The 9,703-nt window shown below is 41.5% G+C and overlaps 1 pseudogene; it reads right to left on the minus strand.

Moving 5' to 3' along the window:
* Positions 1–1,443: 1,443 nt before the first annotated feature.
* On the minus strand, positions 1,444–4,788 carry LOC133903581 (uncharacterized; annotated as a pseudogene).
* Between the last annotated feature and the right edge of the window lie 4,915 nt (positions 4,789–9,703).

Here is a 9,703-nt window from a genome sequence, read left to right on the forward strand (position 1 = left end):
GACCGAAAACAAATATGATTGCAACTGGCAGTGATAGTCCACCTATCACTGTCGGTTGGGTCTATAAACCAGCAGTGATTAGGGCTTTCAATGCTGGTTCCATAACCAGCGCTGATAATCAGCGATTATCAGTAGCGGTTCAATATCTGTCACTAATGATGATTTTAAACCATCATTGATAACATGTTTTTAACACTGCCCTGCTCAGAACTGTCCGCCTGCAGTCCTGCATGTGGTCCTCTTCGTCCGCCTACCTGAGAGCTGTGCATTGTCTGCCCTACCGCCCACCAAGGCACTGACAGATAGATCTCGTCATGCGCCACCGTCGCCCTGTCTCTTGGTATCTCTCTATCTGTTTGTATGTGCTTTCTAGCCTCTACAGTCATGTGACTGACTGAGGGTCCTCATGGCATTTGTTAGCCTCTACACTCATGCTGCTGACTGAGGGTCCTCATGGCATTGCATAGTCTATCATGTGGTATTTGTGGGTACAACACTTGACTATTGTGGTGCTGGTCTGCTGAAGTTTCAATAACATTTGATATTCAACTTTCACCCTATTAGAAGTTACAGAGTGCTTAGTATTCTCTTATACACTATAATGTGTGTATTCGTCACGTCGATATATGTATGGTGTCGCCACGCCATGCGCCATAGACACTGTAAAGTTGTGAAGGCAGTGGGTCACAACACCCCGCCACGCCGCCATAACAACTATAGTCTAGATAACCCCTAAACTATTAAACCAGGTATTAAGCCCCTATACTATTCAACACCGTCTAAATAACCCCATAGGGTTGTTTTAGAGGTAGTTTTGCCACCGTAGCAATCACGTGGCCGATGACATGGCACCAGCTAAGCATAGAAATGTTAATCAGTTGTCCCGCTTGTCAAATTTGATAGCAAAGATCTGAAAAAAAAAATTAATCAAGTATTCAGATTATGATTTTTCCTAATTTTTGAATATTTGAATGCAACATTATTAGAAAAAAAATCAAAAACACAAAGTTCACTGTTTTGAATCTTAAATTTATAATTCGGACTCCAAATTTTAGGATCCATGAGTTTACAATTAATATTCAAATTTTCAATTTTGCTATTAGAATTTCTTTTTTTTATTTTTCTTTGCTAAGTTACTGCCACATCATCGGCCATGTAATCACCACAGTGGCAAAATCGCTTACAAAACCACCTCAAGCAGTTATTCAACGGTATTGAATAGTTCGTAGAGTTCAATACCTGGTTTTATACTTCAAGGGTTATCCGGACACTCAATAACTTAGGGGGTTAAGTAAACTTATTCCAATCATGTATGTCAATAGATTGGGCATGTACGTCAATTGATTGGGCCAGACATAATAGGCCGATAATAAGCCAGGCCGACTTGATATAGCTTTTTCTAGGCCCATTGTACTCCGTAACTCGTTTATGAGGATGGCCATTTTTTGTGTTTTTGTCCCCATCAGATGCAACCAGCACAAACTTCCTCAGACAAAACAGGTGTTGATGTTACAGAATGGCCGTATACATTATGGTGAACAGTAGATTTTGTCAGAAATTGTCCGTTTCACAATGGGAGAATCAAATCAAGTTTCTTACATGGGTAAAAGTCAGCATGTATGTAAGCGTCATAGCAGCGGTCGAGAAGAGTCCACCTGGCAAACCTCTGTATCGCATTCTTCCAAGATCCCTGTGAACAACGGGGCAAGTTTCTCAGAAATGCCGGTGATGTAAAAACGTTGTAGCAGCAACTAAATTATAAATGTGATACATTGGATCTTCAATTCAGAAAGGTGGAACTTTTCCAGCCAAAGGGCTTCAAGAATATGCATTTGACCATTTAGTACAAATATTATAGTGATGAATTAATTGTGTACCTTGTGGTCATCTCTATTTAACTGAGGGATCAACAATGTAGTTCTTTATTAGTCTGCAAAGTTCTGCTGGCTTCTCGCGGTTTATGGCATCGCCAGCGTTCTTGACGATGACCAGTTCGGAAGTATCTCCCAAATGCCTGAATTTATATACCAAAGCTTAATGGATTATGATAAAGATTTGAATATGATGAAAGATCTATATGGACAGTCCTCTTCAGCCGTACGCCAAGTTCCAATGGAAAGACCCGGTCTTGTTCTCCCCAAATTATCAAGGTTTGCTGCCAAATCAACACAATATGCAACAAAGTATTATTCAACTGTGTCCTTCAAAAAAAGTATTATTCAACTGTAAAGGAAACAACAGCTTCGACGATCAACAATACAATGAAGGCCGTCAAGAACTGTGGTTCTGTAAACACAAACCATTACCTGGTTAATTTTAGGAAGGTCTGAAAGTTTCCTTCCATTGATCAAAGAATGTAACAACTCGGTCTTCTCCTTCCCATTTTCAGTGCACATAACCTGCAATTTAATAAAAACAAAATTTATAAATCTACTGTGCATTTAATAGAATTAAGCAGCCACTTCCTTTATAAAAAAGCACACAGAAAATGAACAAATATATTCAATTTTTCCTCAAACTATTTATTACAAAGTAAGAGAAGCACAGTGACAATGGGCAGTCCAAATTCAAATCTCACTCCTGGCGTAATAAACTAGTGCACATAAATTTTGCTCATTTCATATATATCACGAGCAATAGATCAATATCATAGTCACAAACTTGATGGCATTAACCTGCTAACAACACATGTAATTACGATGCTACACGTATAAACCCAGTGGACACTAAACTGATGCTTTTAATGACTTGCGGTTTGTGAGTATATAAATATCATGTTGTTTAATGATTAGGGAAAAGTATGAGGAACTTACGGGTTCATGTCCATCAAAAATGAGATTTTTTTCCCCCATCTTGAACCCATATGTTAAGTTCAGTATAACAAATTAAGCTTCTGTTGCTCCAGGTTCAAGCAAAGGACTCAATGTTTACACCACTAAGTTCAAATGGAGAGAAGCTACCTCTAACCCCTCTTATCATGCCCAATTTTCAATGAGGAATAGTCTTTCATCACTATGCAATACATTTGCAAGAACAGTCTATTTACTAGTTTAAACATCTAGAAGCAACATATTAATTATTCAATTACCAATTCATCAAAATTCAAAACGTTATACAAGATTTTAGATACAGCAGACCAATTCAGATGTGCACCTGAAGTGAAGTCAACTATTACTAAATGACCTCATCTGAATTTCTTTCTTTTAGAATATTAACAATCACTAAATGCATCAGCGTTAAATCTATCACTACTACTACTACAGAACGGCCTGATCAAAGGATAACGAAACTGTGTCTAGTACAATCAGATATTAGTGTAGTACCAATAATGCCAATGAAAACCCAAACCACAGAATCCTGCAGGAAGGAAAAAAGTTCTTCATATGGACTAAATAAATTAGAGTTTAACCTAAAACCATAAGCCCATAATTCTTTAAATAACTTGGATCTTAACCTTTAGCAAATTATAGCAACAATTTACTGAATTGCTCAAAATATGAATATTTGAAACTAGGAGCACCTCCAATGCCACAAGGGTTTGTTTGGTTTGCTGCATCCGAGCCTGCATATACGAGAAACTTGCATCTGCTCATACATTCCCGTACAGAAGTTTGTTTGATTGCCACCATGGAAGATGCAGCCTGCATGGCAGGTGCAGCCTGCATGAGTCATCCTAGCTATACGATACGCCCAAATCGATCTTCACTGGCATCCAGGCTGGACGAATGTAGGCTGCATAAGCTACAGTGTCAGTAGGACCTACTCATCAGTCTCAGGGTACAAGGTCATTGTATCCGCTCGTAAATGCAACCAAACACCTTTACAGGTTCACTGCATTCATAATTGCACCCACTCATACAGCCAATCAAACACTCATATATGACTCCCCAGTCTGCTTCCATTCAGCCAGACTATGCGATGCAACTCCTCTTTTGCAAGCAAACACACCCCAAATGGACCAATACGCGAAGCAGTTTTGGATCAAATTGGAAGTTACAATTTTAGCACCCGATGTCCCCAAACATTTACCTTATCAAGTATCACCTAATCATTCATTCTGATCCAAGCAACGCTGCAGCGCAAGTAATTGCAGCTAAAATTAGTTGGCAAGTCGCTGAATTTACCTACCCTGATGTAGTCCCTGATGAAGCAGGACGGCATGAACCGCGGAGGGCGGCAGAAGGTGAGCCCCAAAAGCCTCTTGAGATCCTCCGGCCGCTGCGGCAGCAGCAGGCCGGCAGCCTCGGCAATGTCCTCGACAGCGAAGAGCCCCACGGCCAGGTCGACCTCCTCGAGGCACACCTCGGCCGTGACGAGCACGAGCCGCTCCACAGCCGCCGGGAATGCGTGGGCGAGGTGGTAGGCGATGAACCCGCCGTAGCTGACACCGACGAGGGCGTACAGCTGCGGCGCGCCAGGGAGCGCGACCATGGCGGCGGCGATGCAGGCGGCCTGGTAGGCCGGGGACTGGTCAGTGGCGGGGGAGGCCGAGGCGCCGAAGAAGACGAGGTTCGGGACGTAGGGCGCGAGGCCAGCGGCGAGGAGCGGGCGGAGGAAGGGCGCCCACTGCCAGGTGGCGCGCGCGCCGAAGCCGTGCAGGAGGAGGACTGGGTGGAGGGGGCGGGGGCCGATGGCGGGAGCCAGAGGTACACGACGGCGCCGTCCGCGAGCGGCACGGCGGCCGGGCTCCGCGGAAGGCGCGCGTGTAGCAGCGGTCCTGCGCGAGAGTCGGGCACAGCCGGTGCTGCCACCGCCGCCGGTGGGGGGCGGCGGCGGCGGAGGTGGCATCTCGCTTGCCGGAGGCGGGAGTTCCGAGGGTGGATGCTCCAGCGGCTATGCCTGTAGGCTGAATTTTTTAAATAATATTATTTCATTAGAAAATTGTAAAAACAATAGCTAAATTTAAAAAATTATAAAAATAGATACACATCGATACGTAGAATATCGAGAAAAGATCTGCATGTATTCCGCATGTTGACAGACTAAGTGGCACTAGGTTCAAGGGCCTGTCGCCACACGGAATACGGACCAAAGGTCTGTCGAGATTTTGTGTACCGACAAGCATCCAGATAGATACCAACAAAGGTGTCGCAGTAGTTTATAGTCCATATGGCTGTCAGCAAACGGAATAACGATAGCCTATCGGCACTCCATTTGCTAACAGCCAGACAACTATCTTTTTTAATTGATTTTATTAATAATTAGGAGGATATAATGTATTTATTGTAAGATTTTTATTAATAATTAGAAAATTATCATGTATTTAACGAGACACTGCCGCCAAAATTCAATGTGGATCCTATAAAAAAGTTAAAAAGAGTTGTCCAAACGGTATGACAGAGTGGTTCATTTTTGCTAATATTGACTCAATGTAATTTTGCCGATATTTTTTTATTTGGTTAATGTAAAATTATGTGAGTAATTTTTAGTGCAGTAGCGTTGTGAGGATACAAAATCTAAATTTTTGAACAATAGTAGTTGTGAAGCACAATTATCATAGTACCCTATACGGAGATTACATACGCTAGCAAATATTACATGGGACATAGGGTTTATCATCACTACGTGAATGAATCATAACTATAAAGAAATGACGACAATAAATATTGGCATGTACGGTACGCCTAAAAACTAATCTAATAGCGTGCCACTGGTAAAGCTAACATAGCTTAGGGAATGAAAATATATCGGCTACAATAGATACTCTCTACTGAGTGTATTTAGGATAAGTGTATTTAGGATATTTGCCCTTTTCAGGGCATGCCCTCCTCCCCCTCATTAGCTCGATAGACCCTCTTATGCTTCCGTTCCCTCTATGCTTCCCGTGCTTGAGCTGCGACACGCTCCTTCGTCGTGTTCCTAATGTGCTCCTTCTCATGCTGCTTCATCAGTAGTTCATCCTGATGCTACTTGTACTCACGGCGTTCATAAGCTTCCCTCCTCTATCACATCTTTATATCCACGCATCGCTTCTGGTATACATTTTGCTCCATGTTGAACCATTGCATGAAGTCACAGATAGGTGGAGAAGACTGGACAAAAGAAATAAGAAGGAACGGTTTCAAGCTTGCTATTATACCGCAGTTGCACCGTGGCATGCATGCGTTGTGCACTTCTATCTCCAACTCCAGCGTCTGCTTCTTTTGCTATGGGTCTTCATTTCTCCTTCGCTCTTCGTCCTCACGCTTGCATCTATCATGGATGTCGCACCATAACTTGTAAGAGCCTATCTTGCACTTACCCTTATCAGACCTGGGCCCAGACCCGAAAGCCATGGAATGGATTGTGTCGGACTATGTTGGAAATGAAGTAGCCATGGATGGGTTACCCTTATATAAACAAGGGGGTACTGGAAGGAAGGTGAGTGTGTTGATGGGTTACCCTTATTGCAATGGCAGGGTGGATCTCAGGGATTCCCTTCGCACGTATGTCCAAAGCGTTCGCCGACAGATAGAGAAAGTGGCGCAATACTATAGAAGAAGGGATAAGGTCACGGACGAGTGTTTCCTCATCATTTTACTGCGTGTAGTGAGGACAGAGGTGTTATCATTTCATGGTTAAAGCTGAGTCGTGTAGTCACTTCGTATCTAAATCCTGATTCACGACAGATGTGTGGCCATTTCATGCATAAAGCTCTATTGTGTTATGTAACATAGTATTTTGTTTGCACGATGCTACGCTTTAGGATGGAACAAGAACACATGTAATAAAATCATGGCTGATAACATAGTAACGATATAAACATCATACACGGCATGCCAAAGACATAATAGAAATAACATAAACATGTACAACTACTGTCTAAAGACATGGTCAAGGGGTGTCGCCATGGCCAAGGGCGCGCTTCTTGAGCACGCCCAGCGCCCTCCATCGGCCTGCTGCTCTGTGACGTACATGGTCGGTGGAATACGTCAAGGGGTCACGCGGAGGGTGCGAGGCCGTGCAATGTCAGAAGGGTGGCAGGGTTGTCCTGCTCTCCATCTGGACAAATGTGCGAAACTCATCATTATATGCCTCTATTTGGTCCACAAATGTCTCGTCCTGCTCTCCCTGATCAGCATGCATCGTGACCTAATTTTCTTCCCCGTCGTTATGTTCTTCTCTTGTAGTTTATATTTCAACCGGTGCACCAATCTACAGGGGTACATTCGGAACCACACTCTCCTGCACCTCCTCATGGACAACATTTTCACCAACAACTTCTACGATGCTAGATCCAGCTTTTGTGGACCCAACATTGCTCGCTTCTATAAGGATACAGTGGAAAAAACCCCGTCTCAACCCTAGTGACACAAACTGCTACCATTGCTTCGAACATGTAAACTCCAAGAGCTCCCACTGTCAATTGGTTTCTCGACATCTAGGAATCAGAACCTTCACCATCAACTGCTGATGTGCCAGACTAAGTTGCAACAGAATATACAGCCGACCTAACACTTGGGACTGTTGAATCTCACCCGGACTATGCAATTATGTGTCCACATACTAGAAGTTACTCAGATTCACCACACTGTCACAATGCATGACATATCTAGAGCCGTAAAAAGAAACCGTGAACCCAACTACGATTCCTGATTCAGCAATCATACTATATTCTATCAGGTTAAATAATTGTAATCACATACAACAGGTACGACCGCAAATTCTATTTAACCTCATCACTTGTATTCTACATAACCTTCAAATATCATCACTGACATACTCTTTCTGTTGACACTATGTTATTCTAAATGTATTGCTGCTAAAAATAATTACTCCATTCATAACAATTCGACATCAAACTACTTAAGATTGGAAAATTAAAAACTATGTATGCTCTATGCTAAATTATCTATTCTACGCGTATCTAAATTTTTCTGTTATAAATTCTAAATGAATCATATTTTCCTTCTTCCATTCTAAATACAATACTTAAAAAATCTATAAAAATTCCGATATACAATTCCTACATCGACAAAAAAAAATATATGTACATATAATAATATCAAATTTTTAAATCATATTAAGTAACATATTTTAACTCTACATTACCTAAATATTTAAACTTTTCCAACTACTCTACATTTCCTAACTAACTATACTATATTTTCTATATATAGCTAATTTCCAAATCATACCTACTATACTCTAAATTTTATATCCTTATTCTCCTAAATTATCTACTCTACTCGACATTTCTCTAACTATTTTTCTATGTATTTCTAACATTAAATTATATAAATATTTAAACTTTTCTAAATACTCTACACTGCAGAACTACATCAAACAATTCTAACCTAAATATTCAAACTATACTAAATTTTCTACCTAACTATACTAATTTTTCTAACTATTGCAAATTTCCAAATTAGATCTACTCTATTCTAAATTTCCTATCCTAACTCCTCTAATTTTTCTATTCTATTCTAGATTTTTTCTACTCTATTCTAACTATTGTATACTAATTTTCCCTAGTCTATTCTAACTACTCCTAAATTTTTCTAATTTTCTAAGTATCCCTAATTTTTCTAACTACATCTACTTTCTAAATACTCTGAATTCCTAACTAATTATAACTATTTCAAGAAAAGAAAAGAAATAACCCTTACCAGCTACAGCTGCTCATCGCCTAAAATCATGTGATGGCCGCCGCTGCTCTCATCGGCAGCTGCTGCCCACCAGACGCCTTCGCCCGCCATCGCCCGACCACACGCTGCCCGCTCGTCGCTGCCGCTTGTTCGTTGCCACCCGCAATGTATATAGTCGCGCGTGGGAGAGGAATCGGTAGCCGTGAATTATATAAAGGTCTGTCGATATGCAGAATACTGACGGGCCTAACGTGGCACCTGTCGGTATTTCACATGTCGACAAGTCATAACGTGTCACTTGTCGGCACGTGGAATACCTACAGGCCGTTACACTACACGAACATCCTATGTGGCACACCTCTTTAGCTGGGTCCACAACCTATCGGGATTCTGCGTGATGACAGACCTTCAGATCTAGTGCCACGTAGCTTGTCGGCATACAGAATACTGATAGATCCCTTATAAGTATTTCACGTGCCGACAGGTATCTATTCTAGTAATGTTTGAATTTGACTATTATTTTTTAATTTTCTAATAAAATAATATTATTAAAAAAATCCCTGTAGGCTTTGGTAAAAGTCACGAAACACAAGTGGACAGGGCTGGCAACACAAGTCACGCTTTCGTGTATGCAACGAAATGGATTTCATGCAGCGTCCTGTCTGAGTTTGCTTATTGGAAAATAATATAATCTTAGTTTTTTATATTATTTTATTCGGGGGAAAAAACTTGTTCTTTTTCGGAGGTTCCAGCCACAACTGGCCCAACCAGGACCAAAAGCACCTAGACATTCATTGCCGTGTTGATATATTGGGTCTATATCGAATGACAGTTCTAAAAGTGACAAGAAATAAGTGGTCACTCTGAGGGCATTGTTTTTGTTTGATGCATAACAGAACCAATACTCGCCTTGCAAAGTTTTCATACTTAACACTAGCTTGTACTTTGAATCAAAGTTGGAGTGCCCAACTTGGCCACCCCCGTTTTACGTACCGTATATTGTCTTTCCTTAACATGCCTAAACTTGGGCCAAATTCTGTTTTGCCGCGTCAAAACTGCGGCCAAGCAAGAACCAAACGAATCGAATACGAAAGGGGACAAATGCATTCAAACATAATAGCTAGACAAAGCACTCG

The sequence above is a fragment of the Phragmites australis genome, chromosome 21 (genome assembly GCF_958298935.1).
Source record: "Phragmites australis chromosome 21, lpPhrAust1.1, whole genome shotgun sequence".
In the NCBI taxonomy this organism is placed as follows: Eukaryota; Viridiplantae; Streptophyta; class Magnoliopsida; order Poales; family Poaceae; genus Phragmites; species Phragmites australis.